Source organism: Neoarius graeffei, chromosome 2 (assembly GCF_027579695.1).
Source record: "Neoarius graeffei isolate fNeoGra1 chromosome 2, fNeoGra1.pri, whole genome shotgun sequence".
NCBI lineage: Eukaryota > Metazoa > Chordata > Actinopteri > Siluriformes > Ariidae > Neoarius > Neoarius graeffei.
Genome location: NC_083570.1, coordinates 101763975 through 101782632, shown reverse-complemented (window position 1 = coordinate 101782632; position 18658 = coordinate 101763975).

The following is an 18658-nucleotide window of genomic DNA, read 5'->3' as shown; positions in this document are numbered from 1 at the left end:
TCACAGCCATGGACAAGCCCAATCAGTCTTCCGCCTGGCCTCCTTTATGTCCCGAAGCACCTCCGAGGGCAACTCATCACCTGGGCTCACACATCTCCCACCACACTGTAAAAAAAAATAGTTGAGAATACTTGAAATTTCAAGGCAACAGTCTGCATTAAGAATTTTATGTTTTGCCAATGATGTGCCCATGATAATCCAAACTATGATAAAACTGTTATCTTTATTAAGAATTCTTAATTAAGTCAATTTTCAATTCCTCATTCTGCCAACATAGATTTCTCTTTTTGCTGAACAGTGGCATTCACAGTAGTGCAAAAAGGCAATCACAATTTTTTTTTTTAGATTTTTTCACCTCTATTTGGATAGGACAGCATAGAGACAGGAAATGAGCGGGAGAGACGGGGAGGGATCAGGAAATGACCTCAGGTCGGAACCAAACCCAGGTCCCCGGATTTATGATATGGCGCCTTATCCACCTGAGCCACGACGCCCCCGAGGTTATCATAATTTATCATAATTTATCATTAAACCATACATGCCTTTTTTCATTGTTCTACACAATTACAAAAATTTTTAAAACCCACATCGTGGGTATGGCGTCGTGGCTCAGGTGGATAAGGCGCCATACCATAAATCCGGGGACCCAGGTTTGATTCCGACCTAAGGTCATTTCCTGTCTCTACACTGTCCTATCCAAATAAAGGTGAAAAAAAGCCCCCCACAAAAGTCTGATAACCTCAATTGCCTTTTTGTACTACTGTGAATGCCACTGTTCAGCAAAAAGAGAAATCTATGTTGGCAGAATGAGGAATTGAAAATTGACTTAATTAAGAATTCTTAATAAAGATAACAGTTTTATCATAGTTTGGATTATCATGGGCACATCATTGGCAAAACATAAAATTCTTAATGCAGACTGTTGCCTTGAAATTTCAAGTATTCTCAACTATTCTTTTTTTACAGTGCATGGAACATCCTGGCAGCCAACGAACTCATCAAATGCTTAGCAACAAATACTAGTGGGAGAACATACTCACTGAAATTAACCAGTTCATCACCTCCTGCTCTGAGTGTCCCCAGGTGAAAGTCCCATGAAACCCTCCCGCTGGTAAGCTTTGTCCTCTCCTGGTATCTCAAAGACCCTGGTCCCATCTAGCCATCGAGTTCATCACAGACCTACCTCCCTCCCAGGGCAACACCACCATCATTGTGCCAATTGACAAATTTTACAAAGCTCTGAAACTCATTCCATTACCCGGCATTCCCATGGCACTCCAAACAGCTGAATTACTCTTCCAACAGGTGTTCAGGTACTTTGGCATCCCTGAGGACATAGTCAGCGACCGGGGTCCCTAGTTCATCTTACGCTTATGGACCTGTTTTATGGAACGGATAGGAGTTTAAGTGAGTCTCACATCTGGGTATCGTCCCCAATCTAACAGCCAAATGGAATGGGCCAACCAAGAAATCGGATGCTTTTTAAGAATCTTCTGAATGAGGAACCAGGGGGACTGGTCTCAATTCCTTCCATGGGCCGAGTATGCACAGAACTCACTCAAACACTCCGTTATGCAGCTAATACCCTTTCAGTGCGTGATGTTCGTCATTCGTATTCGAATAGGACCAAGACTTCTGATCACTGGGGGTTGGGATGGGTACGAAGATGGCTGATGAGACCAATCTTGGCTGAGAAATGTCTGTCGCAATGAGGGCAGGGAATCCTTGGTGTCTGGCCAGGTTGACAGGTAGCGCTTTGTCTCTCTTTCCTCCTCATGCGGCTCTGCTCTTTGTCGCGGATGCATTTGTTTTTGAAGGCTGTTACTCCCGAGCTGACAAGCGAACGCCACGCAGACCGGTTCTCAGCACACCTTTCCCACGAAGAATTCGGGATCAAGCAGTGTTTGAGGGCTACTTTCAGGGTGTCTTTGTAATGCATCTTTGGACGCCCCAGTGAGTGCTTGCCTGTTGACAATTCGCCATATAGCAGTCTTTTCGGGAGGCGACTGTCATCCATGCGACGGACATGACCAGCCCAACGGAGCTGAGAGCGTAGGAGGATGGCATGGATGCTCTCAGACTCAGCACGCTTAAGAACTTCGGTATCGGGCACTTTGTCCTGCCACTTGACGCGGAGCAATGCTCTTAGACACCTCAGGTGGAAAGCATTGAGCTGTTTGGCATGTCGGCTGTAGACGGTCCATGTCTCACATGCATAGAGCAAAGATGGTAACACAACTGCTCGGTACACTTTGAGCTTAGTTTCCAGGCTGAGCCCACGACGCTCCCACACATTCTGCTTCAGGCGGCCAAACGCTGTGCTTGCTCTAGCTATTCTGTAGGCCACCTCTTCATCAATGTTAGCTGAGCGCGAGAGAGTGCTTCCAAGGTAGACAAACTTTTCTGAGACTGCTAATCTCTCGCCATTGACTTTGATGTTTGGTTCAGTGTAGGGTGAGCCTGGTGCTGGTTGGTAAAGGACTTCAGTCTTCTTGGAGGATATTGTGAGGCCAAAGTCATCAGAGGCTTTGGAGAAGAGATTCATGCTCTGCTGCATGTCGTGATGGGTACTGGCATTCAGTGCGCAGCCATCAGCAAACAAGAAATCACGGGCTGTGTCATGACATACTTTAGTCTTTGCCTGCAGTCTACGGAGGTTGAATAGGTTGCCGTCAGTGCGGAAATGGAAGCCAATACCAATATCACCATCTCTGAAGGCGTCAGATAGCATTGCGGAGAACACCATGCTAAAGAGAGTAGGAGCTAACACGCAGCCCTGTTTCACGCCATTGGAGACAGGAAAGGGCTGCGAGTATTCACCATCATCTCGTACCCTTGCGTTCATGCCGTCGTGGAATTGCCGAACCATCGCAATGAACTTAGCTGGACAGCCAAACTTGGCCATGATCTTCCATAGACCCTCATGGCAGACAGTGTCAAAGGCTTTTGTTAGGTCCACAAAGGTAGTATAAAGTCCAACGTTCTGTTCCTGACATTTTTCCTGGAGTTGTCGGGCTGCAAAGATCATGTCGGTGGTACCGCGGCCTTCATGGAAACCGCACTGGCTTTCTGGAAGTAAGCCACGTTCCAGATGTGCATTGAGGTGATTGAGCATGATCCTGGCCAGGATTTTCCCCGCAATGACAAGCAAGGAAATGCCACGGTGATTATCGCACGATTTTCTATCCCCTTTGCGCTTGTACTGGTGGATGATAGAGGCGTCTTTTTGCTCCTGCGGCAGTTTTTCCTGAGTCCACATGGTGTTAAACAGACTAGTGAGGCTCTGCGTCAGTTTGGAACAGCCACAGGCATAGATTTCTGCAGGGATAGAGTCAGCACTAGGTGCCTTGCCGCTGGAGAGACACTTAATGGCATTTGTGACTTCTTCTACAGTTGGTGGATCAGCCAGTGACTCATCAATTGGAATCTGAAGCAGTCATTCAATGGCTTCTTCATTGATGTTCGAGGGGCGGTTAAGGACATTTTCGAAGTGTTCCGCCCAACGCTCAAGAATTTTCTCCTTGTCCGAGATCAGTGTGTTTCCGTCTGCGCTGAGGAGAGGGGGCGAGCTGGATGAGGTTGGACCGTAGACAGTCTTGAGGGCACTATAGAAGTTCTTCATATCTTTTTTGTCGGCGAATGCCTGGATAGAATCGGCTTGTTGACTGTACCAGTCGTCTTGCATGCGCCAGAGCTCAGTCTGAACTGTGTTTTTGGCCGCGCGAAAGGCATCCCTTTTAGAGACAGATGTTGGATCATCAAGGAGTGCACGATGGAGTTTCCGCTTCTCTTCGAGAAGTGACTGGATGCGAGTGTTGTTTTCATCGAACCAGTCCCGGTGTTTGCGGACTGATTGGCCTAAGACATTAGAGGCTGCATCATAGAGAGAGTCGCGGAGGCTGGCCCATTCAGCTTCCACATCGGCATTGGGGCTGACGTTGGGGGGTGGTAACTTCTCTTGCGGCACATCAACGAGCTGTTGTTTCACCGAGTTGTTCTTGAGCTTCGTGACGTTCAGACGTTTTGGTACTTTGATGCCTTGAGGCCTCCTAGGTTGAGTAATGCGGAGGTTCAACTTGGAGATTAGCAAGCGGTGGTCTGTCCAGCATTCCGCGCCACACATGGTCTTCGTGACTCTGACGTCCTGCCTGTCCTGTTGTCTGATAATGACGTAGTCAAGTAAATGCCAGTGCTTGGAGCGAGGGTGCATCCAGGACGTCTTGTTGCGGTTAGGCAGGCGAAAGACCGTGTTGGTTATGAGGAGATCATTCGCGGCGCACATCTCAAGCAGGAGTAGGCCATTGCTGTTGCATTTGCCAATACCGTGGTGCCCCAGTACTCCCTCCCAAACTGTGTGGTCTTTCCCAACTCGGGCATTGAAGTCACCAAGGATGATGAGATTATCAGTACGCAGCACTGCTGCAATGGCATCCTTCAGATCTTCGTAGAATCTCTCTTTCACCTCGTCAGGATTTGTCATAGTGGGGGCATAGGCACTTATCAATGTGGCACATTTCTTCTTCGAAAGGGGGAGGCGGGCTGTCATCAGCCGGTCATTGATCCCTTTTGGGCGAGCAGCCAGCTTCTGGAGCAGGTTGGACTGGATGGCAAAGCCAACTCCTGCCTCTCGTCGTTCGTTCTGACTTCGTCCGATCCAGAAGAAAGTGTAGCCAGCAGACTCCTCTGTCAGTTCTCCTTCCTCAGCTAGACGTGTCTCACTGAGGGCTGCGATGTGCACATTATAGCGAGCAAGCTCACTGGCGATGAGGGCGGTTAGTCTCTCTGGTCTGTTTGTGCCGGCACAATCAAGAAGGGTTCGGACATTCCATGCGCCCAGGGTGACAGCTGTCACCGTAGGTGTTTTGGTTCTCTTCTTTGTCTTCTTACCGCTGGTATGGGACCCCCGCCAGCCGCGGCATGCTGGCCAGGGAGAGGTGAGACAGGCAATTTTTGGGGCACCTTTTCTAGCCCCTTCCCCAGGCTAGGGGGGAAGCAGTGCTGTCCTAAAAAGGGCTGCTTCGTCGCTCAGGTGGCTGCCGAATTCCAGTGCTGTCTCATTCGCTGGAAAGCGACCCTACGGCCTGAGCCGCCTGACGTGTAAATTTGTGACTACGACTGCCAGTGAGTCCACACCTGTCGCTTCACCACTCGTCTATCGTCGTAGGACTTGGAGGATGTGAAAACATATGAAGTCTTGGCTTGCGCGTGAATTGGATTAAAGTGAGGGAGACATGCGCTGAATCAGCCTCACTCTCTTGTCTTGGTACGCCGGATCCAGTGGCAAGACAGAGTCAAGACGGCTGGGGACGTAGCAGGATGCAGGCGCTGCCGGAAGCAGGCAACTATGCCAAACAACTGCCTTCGGGGCACCACTCCGGTTTTTCTGTCAGGGTTGACTCCCTTAGCCTTTGGCTTTTCCGGGCCACCCACAAGGCAGTGGGGCTAGATGTCGATAGCTGGGGCTGAGACAGGATAGTACTGGGCTACAGCTTACCAGTAGCAGGTGATTACCTGACCTGACATCCACTTTCAGTGCGTACTTGGCTACCAACCACCCCATTCCTCTGGGACCATGCACCGGCACAGGTACAAGCAGTGGAGGACTGGTTCTCTCATAGCCAAGCCATATGGGAGAAGGTACATCAATGCATAGAGATCGTTAACACCAAATACAAGGAATACACAGATGATAAACACAGAAGCAACAACCCAGATTTCTCTCCAGGTGACAGAGTATGGGTCTCCACAAGGAATCTCAGGGAGCCCAACACTTGTCAGAAGCTACAGGCATGCTACATCAGCCCATTTAAAGTACTTCGGCATATCAGCGACGTCTCATACAGGTTAGAACTCCCCCCTCACAGCCAGATATCCCCCACATTTCATGTTTCCTGTCTGAAACCTGCAATTCTGGGGCCTCTTGCTGAGAATACTCCAGTCCAAGAGCACCCACCACTAAGCCTACAGTAGAAGGTGAGCCCATCTACCAGATAAACAGAATACTTGATTCCAGATGCAGAAAAGGTCAAGTAGAGTATCTGGTAGACTGGGATGGCTATGGACCTGAGGAATAAAGCTGGGTGGGAGCCAAGGACATTCTGGACCCTCTGCTAAAGCAAAAGTTTCATGCACAACACCCTGATAAACCTGCACCTGGGGAAAAGGGCGCCCCAGGAAGAATTTGGCTCCCAGGGGGAGCTTCTTGGGGGGGTTCTGTCAGTAAAGGCATTGAGAATGACAGTGCTAGTCAAACTACAAACATGGCCACTCAGAACTACAATGCCCAAAGAGCATAGCTCCCTATGTCACCGGCTTATTGAAATCAGCTGTCGTTCATTCACAACTCATCAGCCACACTACTTAAGCCTCTCCCTCACACACCTTCAGTGCACAGAAAGAGACAATGCACTGGAATTCTATTAACACAGTACCAATCCATAGTCCTAGTACTTTCTTCTGTCTCCTAGTTCTAATTTATTTTGGTCAATTTCCTCTGACTGCACATTTCTGTCCTGTGATCACAAGTTTACCATAATTTTCCCCTTTTACTGCTCATACTGCCCACATTGAGATATATACAAACCCTCTCTGATGTCCAGAAGTCACATGGCTTCATTAACATCAATGAAACTCTAATGAAAGATGAAACTTCAATCATCACTGCACACACTGAAGGACACCACATCACAAACCACCATGTTTTCATACTAGAGCGTTAGGTAAAGAACCCCTGATTTTTTTTTCCCAACAAGGACATCCTTGCTTAAGAAAACCATTTGGTCTTCTCCATAGCCTCTGACATTATCACAGTGTTCATCTGGGCATTGCAATGCCTGCTGTGTGCAAGAAGCTGATTGGAAGTAAACAGTTTTTGAAGGAGACTTGATTGCTTCCCTTAGCTGGAGATGAAATTGCTTTGGAGAATGTGTAAGTGGGAGAAAGTGGGTGTGTATTTTCTGACAGAGAGAATGCCATCAGTTCAACACTGTAGAGTTAATTCAGCACTCAGGGCATTAGTTAACACTGTGGTAGTTAATGAAGGTGTTTGTTTCAACAATTCTGGAATTAAAGTCCCCAAAAAATGGCTTATTGGCTGTACTTAGATTCTGTATGTTGATATATTTCCTTCTGAAACCAGACGTCAGAGTGACGTTGTGTTGAAGTTCTTGATTTATTTGCATAACAGCTATTATTTGATCCATATTCACTAGATATGAGCAATCATGTGCTCTGACTGACTACTCAACTACTAGGCTAACAGATCATATACCATGAGTAGAGAAAAACAAAATGGTGGCATGTGTTGCTGAACCAACCAAGGACGAAATAAAAACTCTCGAAAACAAAACCCCAAAAAATACAAAATTCAGGGTGCCCACTCACACCTGATTGTCATCCCATTGATTGAAAACACCTGACTCTAATTTCACCTTCAAATTAACTGCTAATCCTAGAGGTTCATATACTTTTGCCATGCACAGTAATACTGGATCATTTTCCTCAATAAATAAATGACCAAGTATAATATTTTTGTCTCATTTGTTTAACTGGGTTCTCTTTATGTACTTTTAGGACTTGTGTGAAAATCTGATGATGTTTTAGGTCATATTTATGCAGAAATATAGAAAATTCTAAAGGGTTCACAAACTTTCAAGCACCACTGTAAACCAAAAATTACATTATTTAAAAAAAATATGAAAAAATTAATATGCACTGGATGTGAAATGTCTGAGTGAAACATACAATGAGAGTAAATAAATATTTGGACAATTTTTACTATCCATCCATCCATTATCTGTAGCTGTTTATCGTATGCAGGGTCACAGGCAAGCTGAAGCCTATCCCAGCTAACTATGGGCAAAAGGCGGGGTACACCCTGGACAAGTTGACAGATCATCACAGGGCTGACACATAGAGACAAACAACCATTCACACTCACATTCACACCTATGGTCAATTTAGAGCCTCCAATTAGCCTAACCTGCGTGTCTTTGGACTGTGGGGGAAACCAGAGCACCTGGAGGAAACCCACACAGACATGGGGAGAACCTACAAACTCCACACAGAAAGGCTCTTATTGGCCACTGGGCTCAAATCCAGAACCTTCTTGCTGTGAGGAAACAGTGTTAACCACGACACCACCGTGCCACCCTGTGGTGGGTGTATGTGTTTGTGTGTGCATTTTTTTTTGCATAAATGACTTTTTGTTGTTATTTACTATCAGTTCAGTGTGTATATCTGCTTCATATTGACAAACTCATTATGCTTTGTAAATTTTGTCAAAAAAATAATGCATTAATTTAAAAAAAAAATCAAAGTCCTTCCCATGCCACAAGGCACATTGGGTGGTGCCGATCTCCATTTCTATAGCCCTCGGCTTCTCGCCTATTACAGTGTTTTGCGAAAGTATTTATCCCCTTTTGTGTTTGTGTCGTGGGGGTGATGGTATTATGTGTATTGTACTGTTGTGATTATTTATGTGTTTGTTATCATTTAATGGGGGCTGAGCAAAGTGAGAATGACACTGGACTTGATACAAATGTTATTTGTGGCAGTTGGACTGACGAATGCGACAATGTGGGGGGAGGTTGAGAAACTGTGCTTAATGTTACAGGTGCCACTGTGATTGGAGTCTCCGTTGAGACGTTGCAAAGCATAATAAGCCGCAGCTGTGAGCACTTATGGCAGGGGAGTCCAAACTGATCCATAAAGGGCCGTGTGGCTGCAGGTTTTTCATTCCAGCCATGCAGCAGCACACCTGACATGGCTCATTCAATCAACTGAACTGTCTTCACACGTCAAATACTTGCAGCCACACCCACCCTTGATTAAAGGGTGGGTGTGTCAGTTGATTGAATAAGCCAAATCAGGTGTGCTGCTGCATGGCTGGAATGAAAACCTGCAGCCACACAGCCCTTTATGGATCAGTTTGGACACCCCTGACTTACGGCCACTTTCGGTGCGGGGCTACGGATTGGCTGGAGCCATAATCAGCGCATGGATAAAATGGCTCATTAAACTGCAACGCAGGTCATTCTTTTCTTTGTCCCGGACTGCCGCAACACAGAGGGTGGTACCGGATCCCCGCTTGCCAGAACTGCCAACGCCGAAATTTTCTGCTCTGCCGCAACCAGGAAGGGACCGCTCCATGCTGGTTTGCCGAGGAGGAGAGGCTACGTGTAGACGACGAAAGGAATGATTATCCTGCGCACTTTAATTAAATTAAAGGAACGGTGAATTCCAGCTGTTTACTGAGCGAGTGTGCTTAACCTTTGTGCTGCGAAGTACTCAGACAATTGTTTATTCCTGACAGATACTGTGGTGGCAGCGGCGACTGGATTGGGAGTTCTGGGTCTCGGGAGCAGCGTCATCGCGCTGAGCGGCCGTACATGTGACGGGTGGTACAACGCGGCCGTCAACTTAAGAGTCAGCCTTGCCATTGAACTGAATGCCGGTTCTCGGTTTGCATTACCAACAACTCTGGGCGGAAAGACTGAGTATTGCTATCTAGGACTGGGTGGGTCTTTGTGGGGGATTATCGAGGTTTTTTTCCCTTGGGGTGATTTTTTTTCTTTTTTTCGGTCAGAAGGGGTTCCGACCGAACGGACATTTTTTTCTTTTACATTTTTTCCTTTTCCATTTTTTTTTTTTAATTTGACTTTTAGGGTCCTGCGTCTACTCGCCGGGGCCTGGGTTTGGGGGTAGTGCAAACAGTCTGTTGGCAGGCCTGAGTGGGTTACTGAACACGTGTGGAGTGCTACTGGTTTGACCTTTTTTCTTCTGCTTGGCCTTTTATATGGGGGGGGGATTTTCTGTGTATTTGCCTGCATTTCATAACTAAGATTGCTGTGTATTGATGTGTGCATCTACTTGTCTTGGTTGCTGTGTATTTGGTGTGCATTGCTCCACTGCTTGAAGTGCTGTGTATTTATCTGTGTGTATTTGGTGTGCATTGCTCCACTGCTTGAAGTGCTGTGTATTTGCCAGTGTATTTCCCCACTGTATTGGATTGCTGTGCATCTGTTGACTAATTGGGACTGCTGTGCATTTGTCACTGTTTTTTTTTTAAGGTTTTTGCTGTGCCAAACAACTGCTGTAGCTTACTACCTCTTTTTTCAGCCCATATGGTGGCAAGACTGAATTTTACAAGTAAAACATTGTAAGTTTTATCTGAATGATTGCTTCTGTGTAGTGGTATGTGTCTTGGGATTTCTAGCCTGGTGTGTGCCTGCGTTAGGTGACACTACTTTTGGTGTAGTCAGCAGGATCCCAAGACCTCCCACAACATGGAACAAGCCACTGGGTCAAATAACAGTACGGGCAAACGTTTAGACCAGAGGCAAGTACAGTGAATGCAGTAATGATGCCATGGTTCATGGGGGGACCCTGGATTCCTAAGTTTAGTGGGTGTGGCAGCGGGGGCGTGGTCAAGCGCCGGTCTGTGACAGGAGGGCGGAGTCAGGGAAGGTAAGTGACAGAATCACTTCACCTGAGATCAATTAACCTGTGTTTGTGTGTCTTCCCAGCAACCACGCCCTATATAAGGAGAGAGAGAACAGAGGAAGGGAGCTCTCTCCTGCACCAGATGCCTTGTGTGTGTGTGTGTGTCTGGGTGTATGTGTGCTTAACCTGAAAAGGGAACACAATAAATAGCTTTTTTTGAACCCAGTTCTGTCCTGCCGTACTTCTGTGCTCCACCCACCTGCTCTGACCTCTACAGTGGTGCCGAAACCCGGGACTGGAGCACAGCAGCCCCATGGAGTCCTCCCCGTTTGCTGAACTGGTCCACGCCCTTGCCACGGCCCAGCAAAGCCAGCACCAGGCGCTACTCACCCTCCGAAAGGAGCAAGAAGAGCGGTTCGAGGCCCTGGTGTTGGCCCAACAAGAAGATCGACAGGCGTTCCGGCACCTCCTCGCGTCGGCGGGGTCCACCAGCGCTCCTGCCGCGGGCCCGTCTCCCCTCACTGTCACCAAGATGGGCCCGCAGGATGACCCCGAGGCGTTCATCACGCTCTTTGAGCAAGTCGCCGAAGCCTCGGGGTGGCCGATGGAGCAGCGCGCGGCGCGCCTCCTCCCCCTGCTCACGGGAGAAGCACAGCTGGCCGCGCTACAGCTCCCCGCCGACTGCCGGCTGGCCTACGCGGACCTCCGCCGGGCCGTCCTCCAGCGCGTGGGGCGCACTCCAGAACAGCAGCGCCAGCGCTTCCGCGCGCTGCGCTTGGAGGAAGTCGGCCGGCCGTTCGCGTTTGGCCAGCAGCTCCGGGACGCCTGCTGGCGGTGGCTGAGGGCCAACAACCGCGACGCCGAAGGAATCCTCGACCAGGTGGCGCTGGAACAGTTCGTCGCTCGCTTACCAGCAGGAACGGCGGAGTGGGTCCGGTGCCACCGCCCGGCGTCGTTGGATCAAGCAGTCGAGCTGGCGGAGGACCATCTGGCGGCTGTCCCGGCGGCAGGACAGCAGATGACATCATCTCCTCTCTCTCTCTCCCCCTCCTCCTGTGTCCCGTCCTCGCCCCATTCCCCCACCGCGGAGGCGGGGGCCGGCTCCTCCCCAGCCGGCCCGGCGCACCCGCGGTGCCCTCCCGTTTCTCCCTTCTGTGTCTGTCTCTCCCCCACCTCAGGTGAGTGAGCCCCAGATCACCGGTGCAGAGGGAAAGCCCGGGCCGGTTTGCTGGCGCTGCGGGGAGCCGGATCACCTTCAACAGCAGTGCACAGCAATGGAAGTGGGCGCGGTGGTTCGGATCCCCGACGCGCCAGAGGCCGCCCTCGATCGGGCCGGAGCGTATCGCATACCGGTGAGTATCCAAGGGGCTACATATCAGGCGTTGGTGGATTCTGGTTGTAATCAGACCTCAATTCGCCAAAGCCTGGTTCAAAACGAGGCATTGGGGGGAGCACAAGAGGTGAAGGTTTTGTGTGTGCACGGGGATGTTCACCGCTACCCTTTGGTGTCGGTCCACATTATTTTCAGAGGGGAAAAATTTATAGTGAAGGCGGCGGTTAATCCCCGCCTTACCCACTCTTTAATTTTGGGGACGGATTGGCCGGGATTTCGGGGTTTAATGACGCGCCTAGTAGAGAGTGGGTCCTGCCAGTTGACAGGGGGAGGTCCCGGTGTCGCTTTGGCGGGAGCAGCTGTCACAGAGCCGTCTACGTCATCTCCGCGTCAGAGCGAGGAGCCGCCGGCTCCTCCTCTCTCTATTGGGGAATCCCTCGCGGATTTCCCATTAGAGCAATCGCGAGACGAGACTCTGCGGCATGCGTTTGACCAAGTGAGAGTAATCGATGGTCAAACGCTCCCGCCGAACGCCACCCTGTCCTTCCCTTACTTCGCGATTTTGAAGGATAGATTATACAGAGTGACGCAGGACACTCAAACTAAAGAGCGAGTCACGCAGCTTTTGATTCCAAAGAGCCGCCGGGAATTGGTATTCCAGGCGGCTCACTTTAATCCCATGGCTGGACACTTGGGGCAGGATAAAACACTAGCCCGAATAATGGCCCGATTCTATTGGCCGGGGATTCGCGGCGATGTCCGTAGGTGGTGTACGGCATGCCGCGAATGCCAGTTAGTAAATCCAGCGGCCATTCCAAAAGCGCCTTTGCGCCCTCTACCGTTAATCGAGACCCCGTTTGAGAGAATTGGGATGGATCTCGTCGGGCCATTAGATCGGTCAGCACGAGGGTACCGCTTTATATTAGTTCTAGTGGACTATGCAACGCGATACCCGGAAGCAGTGCCTCTGCGCAATATCTCAGCACGCAGTATTGCAGAGGCACTCTTCCGCGTCATCTCCCGAGTTGGAATCCCGAAAGAGATTCTGACTGACCAAGGCACTACGTTTATGTCACGAACACTGCGCGAACTGTATGGGTTATTGGGGATAAAGCCGATCCGCACCAGCGTGTATCACCCACAAACGGACGGTTTAGTGGAACGGTTCAACCGCACCCTCAAAAATATTATTAAGAAATTCGTAAGTGAGGACGCACGTAATTGGGACAAGTGGCTCGAACCCTTGCTGTTCTCAGTGCGAGAGGTCCCCCAAGCCTCCACGGGGTTCTCCCCGTTCGAATTATTATATGGGCGTAAGCCGCGTGGCATCTTGGACGTGCTGCGGGAAAATTGGGAGGAGGGACCTTCACAAAGTAAGAACGAAATTCAGTACGTTATGGACCTGCGCGCAAAACTCCACACGCTCACCCACCTAACTCAGGAGAATTTGCGGCAGGCCCAGGAACGGCAAGCCCGCCTGTACAACAAGGGTACGCGCCTTAGAGAGTTCACACCGGGAGATAAAGTACTCGTACTGTTGCCCACGTCGAGCTCCAAATTGATCGCCAAGTGGCAAGGGCCCTTTGAGGTCACACGGCGAGTCGGGGACGTCGACTATGAGGTGAGGCGAACAGACAGGGGTGGGGCGCTACAGATCTACCACCTCAATCTGCTAAAACTCTGGAACGAGGAGGTCCCCGTGGCGTTGGTGTCGGCAGTTCCGGAGAAGGCGGAGCTGGGGCCGGAGGTTCAAAAAGGGACATTGGCATCACATACCCCTCCGGTCCCCTGTGGAGACCACCTCTCCCCGACCCAACTCACGGAGGTCGCCCAGTTGCAGGCCGAGTTTTCGGATGTGTTCTCGCCCCTGCCCGGTCGCACTAACCTCATAGAACACCACATAGAGACGCCCCCGGGGGTGGTAGTGCGTAGCCGCCCTTACAGGCTACCCGAACACAAAAAAAAAGGTGGTTCGGGAGGAACTTCAGGCCATGCTCGAAATGGGCATCGTCGAGGAGTCCCACAGCGACTGGAGCAGCCCGGTGGTCTTGGTTCCCAAGGCGGACGGCTCGGTCCGGTTCTGTGTGGACTATAGAAAAGTCAACGCGGTGTCTAAATTCGACGCGTACCCAATGCCTCGTATTGATGAGCTGCTCGATCGACTAGGCACAGCTCGTTTTTACTCGACACTGGATTTGACGAAGGGATATTGGCAGATCCCCTTGACTCCATTATCCCGGGAGAAAACGGCCTTTTCCACACCGTTCGGCTTACACCAGTTCGTCACACTTCCGTTTGGGCTGTTTGGGGCGCCCGCTACGTTTCAGCGGCTGATGGACAGGGTCCTCCGGCCCCACGCCACCTATGCGGCCGCGTACTTGGACGATATTATCATTTATAGTAATGACTGGCAGCGGCACCTGCAACACCTGAGGGCCGTCCTTAGGTCGCTGAGGCGGGCGGGACTCACTGCCAACCCAAAGAAGTGTGCAATTGGGCGGGTGGAAGTACGGTATCTGGGCTTCCACTTGGGCAACGGGCAGGTGCGTCCCCAAATTAATAAGACAGCAGCGATTGCGGCCTGCCCGAGGCCCAAGACCAAAAAGGGGGTGAGACAGTTCCTGGGGCTGGCTGGCTATTATCGTAGGTTTATACCTAATTATTCGGACGTCACCAGCCCGCTGACTGACCTCACTAAAAAGGGGGCGCCAGATCCGGTCCAGTGGACGGAGCAGTGTCAGCGGGCTTTCTCTGAAGTAAAGGCTGCACTGTGTGGGGGGCCACTTTTACACTCCCCTGACTTCTCTCTCCCTTTTACGTTACAGACGGATGCGTCGGACAGAGGGCTGGGGGCCGTTTTGTCCCAGCAGGTGGAGGGGGAGGACCGCCCGGTCCTGTACATCAGTCGGAAGCTGTCAGTGCGTGAGGGGCGCTACAGCACGATTGAGAAGGAGTGCCTGGCAATCAAGTGGGCGGTCCTCGCCCTCCGTTACTACCTGCTGGGGCGCCCTTTCACCCTCTGTTCGGACCACGCGCCCCTCCAGTGGCTCCACCGCATGAAGGATGCCAACGCGCGGATCACCCGTTGGTATCTGGCACTCCAACCCTTCAACTTCAAGGTGGTCCACAGGCCGGGGGCGCAGATGGTCGTGGCGGACTTCCTCTCCCGTCAAGGGGGGGGGGAGTCGGCTGCAGGCCGGACGGGTGCCCGGCCTGAGTCGGGCGGTGGGGGTATGTGGCAGCGGGGGCGTGGTCAAGCGCCGGTCTGTGACAGGAGGGCGGAGTCAGGGAAGGTAAGTGACAGAATCACTTCACCTGAGATCAATTAACCTGTGTTTGTGTGTCTTCCCAGCAACCACGCCCTATATAAGGAGAGAGAGAACAGAGGAAGGGAGCTCTCTCCTGCACCAGATGCCTTGTGTGTGTGTGTGTCTGGGTGTATGTGTGCTTAACCTGAAAAGGGAACACAATAAATAGCTTTTTTTGAACCCAGTTCTGTCCTGCCGTACTTCTGTGCTCCACCCACCTGCTCTGACCTCTACAGTGGGAAAGGAGGGTCAACTGTATTTGAGGAATGGCATGGACAGATGGAAGTATTCCTGAGAGCACAAGGCCTGAGCGGACAACAACGGGTGGACTTTATCGTGAGCGCCTTAGAAGGTGAGATGAAGCAAGTAATTCAACTAGTGGCACCCACTGATAGAGACACTGATGTTAAGGTATTTGATGTTTTAAAGGGCTTGTATGGTCGTACTGTGTCTGTTGCTCAATTAAGAGCCCAGTTTTTCCAGTGCCGGCAGGGCACCGAAGAGGGATTGGGGGCCTTCACTCTTTGCCTCCGTGAACTACATCATCAGTGGCGAACAGTAGATCCAGGCCCAGCAGAGGGGGATGACGAGATGTTGCGGGCCCAGTTCTCTATGGGGCTTCGACCTAGCCCAGCTCAACAGGAGCTACAGTGCCAGCTACGAAGGAGGCCAGATATGACATTTGCCGACACCTGCAAGGAGGCCAAAGCTCTGGAGAAAGAGATGGGCCTAGGGGACGTTCAGGTCTGCCAAGCCCACATCTTGGAGCCAGCTCCTCCGGCTGCGGCACAGAACTTAAGCTGGCAGTAGTGGAAAGACTCCTTGAAGGCGGAACTTCAGAAAGAGCTCAAAGACCAAGTGGCTGCTCTAGGCAAAACCCTATCCGACGACCTACGAAACTTTAGCCGGAGGGCCAACCCACCTATAAGGGAACGTCATAACCCAGCTGCCACTGCACCTCCATCTAGACCACGCTCCAGCAGAGGTGCTCAGGGGGAGTCTCAGCCCTACCGGTGGGATGCTCAGGGGAGACCAATCTGCCGGGACTGCGGGGAGTCTGGCCATATCCAGCGGTTCTGCCCCCGACGCCAACGCCCAGAGTCTTCGGATTTTTAGCACCCTCGGTCGCTGTGGGGCGAGCCACCGAGGAGGCCACAATGACCACCACAGTGAAGAAGCCCTCCATGGTAGGAGAATGCCCTGAAGTCGAGGTTAGTGTTAGAGGTAAAAGAATTCCCTGTATCTTAGATACGGGATCTCAAGTTACTTTATTTAGTCATAGTTTTTTCCGGAAGCATTTCTGTACAGATGAACTGCGTGATGCAGGGGAGGTTCCATGGCTGACTTTGAAGGCCGCAAATGGGCTAAGCATCCTGTATGTGGGGTATACTGTGCTAGATTTTGAAGTGGGGGGAGTACAGATTTTAGACAAAGGGGTGGTGATTGTGAAAGATTCATGTCTGGGGGCAGACTGTGGGATATTGGGAATGAACATTAGTGCTGATTGTTGGGCACAGGTCTTCCAGGGGACCCATCCAGGGGAGGCAGTGTTTAGATCCACCATCAGCCTGAGGGCAGGGGCCACCTGGACCGAAGCTTTTGCAGCCTGCAGATGGGCGTTGACAACCGCACCGGGGCTTTTACTCCAAGGTGTTGCAAAGCTGGAGCCCCAGCCACCGGTGATACTTTCCCCTGAAATGGAGGTGATGTTGTGGACGCAAGTTCCTCAAGGTAAAGATCTGGCTGACTGTTTAGTGATGGTGGAGGATTTAGACAATGGGGACAATGAGTGGCGGGTGGCCCGAACTCTCAGTTGGCTGCGCCAGGGAAGACTGGCTATTCATCTGTGTAACCCTAATCCTTTTCCTGTTCAGCTACCCCAGGGCCGTCCGTTGGCAACTGTGGTTCAGTTGGCAGCTGATGAAGTGCATGGGCAGAGTGAGCTGGTGCTGACTAGCCCTGAGCCGGCAGTAGTGGAAGTGGCGGTGCAACCCATCCAGGTTGAGGAAGCGGAACACCATCCAGTGTTGGCACTACAAGGGGAAGGCCTCACTGGAGACCAACAAGACAGGTTGACTGCTATGCTGCGAAGGTGGGCCCCTGTGTTTTCTGCAAATGAGGATGACTTTGGGCATACCAAGGCAGATCTACACCAAATCCCCACTGGGAGTGCACCACTAGTACGGGAGCGCCATCGGCCCGTCCCACCGAGCTTGTACCCTGAGCTGCGTGCGCTGTTGCAGGGCATGTTGGAGAAGGGTGTTGTGAAGGAGAGTCCAAGTCCGTGGGCTGCTCCTGTTGTGCTGGTACGGAAGAAGGATGGCTCCTGGCGCTTCTGTGTGGACTACCGTAAATTGAATGCTGTAACACACAAGGATGCCTACCCTCTCCCCCATATAAAGGAGTCACTCACCACTTTGAAGAAGGCGACATGGTACTCCACCCTGGATCTGGCATGCGGGTATTGGCAGGTCGAGGTGGACCCTCAGGATCAAGAAAAGACAGCATTTGCCACCCCACTAGGGTTGTACCAGTTTGAGAGAATGCCCTTTGGCCTATGCAATGCCCCTGCCACATTCCAGCATCTCATGCACCATTGCCTAGGTAACCAAGTAAATGATTTCTTGTTGGTTTACCTTGATGATGTAATTGTGTTCTCTCCCTGTTTCGACAGCCACTTGTCTCACCTGGAACAGGTCTTTGAATGCCTTAAGTCCCATGGCCTCAAGCTTCAGCCACAGAAGTATTGCCTGTTTTGGCAGGAGGTGTGCTACCTCAGGCATATAGTCAGCAGGCGTGGGGTGGCTACGGATCCGGAGAAGACCGCAGCAATACAGGACTGGCCGGCCCCCAAGACTGTGAAGCAAGTGCGGTCATTTCTGGGCTTTGCTGGCTACTACAGGCAGTTCATCCCTGGGTTTGCAAACATAGCCGCCCCTCTACATCGCCTCCTTGAGGGCACAGCTGGAGTTAAGTCCACCCCCGTTCAGTGGGGGGACTCCTGCCAGGCGGCCTTCGACCAACTGAAGGGAGCATTGCTGGAGGCCCCAATCCTTGCATATGCAGATTTCAGTGTGCCGTTCCGGGTCTACGTCGATGCGAGTCTGGAGGGGCTGGGAGCAGTCCTATCTCAAGTCCAGGATGGTCAAGAACGTGTGATTGCCTATGCGAGCCATAGCCTGCATCCAGCCGAGCGAAATGATCACAACTACAGCTCGTTTAAGCTGGAACTGCTGAGGCTTAAATGGGCAATCACCGAGAAGTTTAAGGACTACCTTTGGGGGGCAGAGATAGAGGTGTTTATGGACAATAATCCCCTGGTCCACCTGGCGACAGCAAACCTAGGCGCCACTGAACAGAGGTGGGTGGCACAGCTTGCCAATTACCGTTACACGATCAAGTACTGCCCTGGGTCGAGAAATGGGAATGCAGATGGCCTGTCCCACTGGCCCGGGGAGGCAGAGGTGTGCGCTGTCCAGGCCACCTCTAGACTAGTATCGTGAGAGGATGCCACTGAACCATCTGAGCCCAGTCCTGAGGTTGTTGGGCCAGAGTTGCTCCTGACAGACTGATG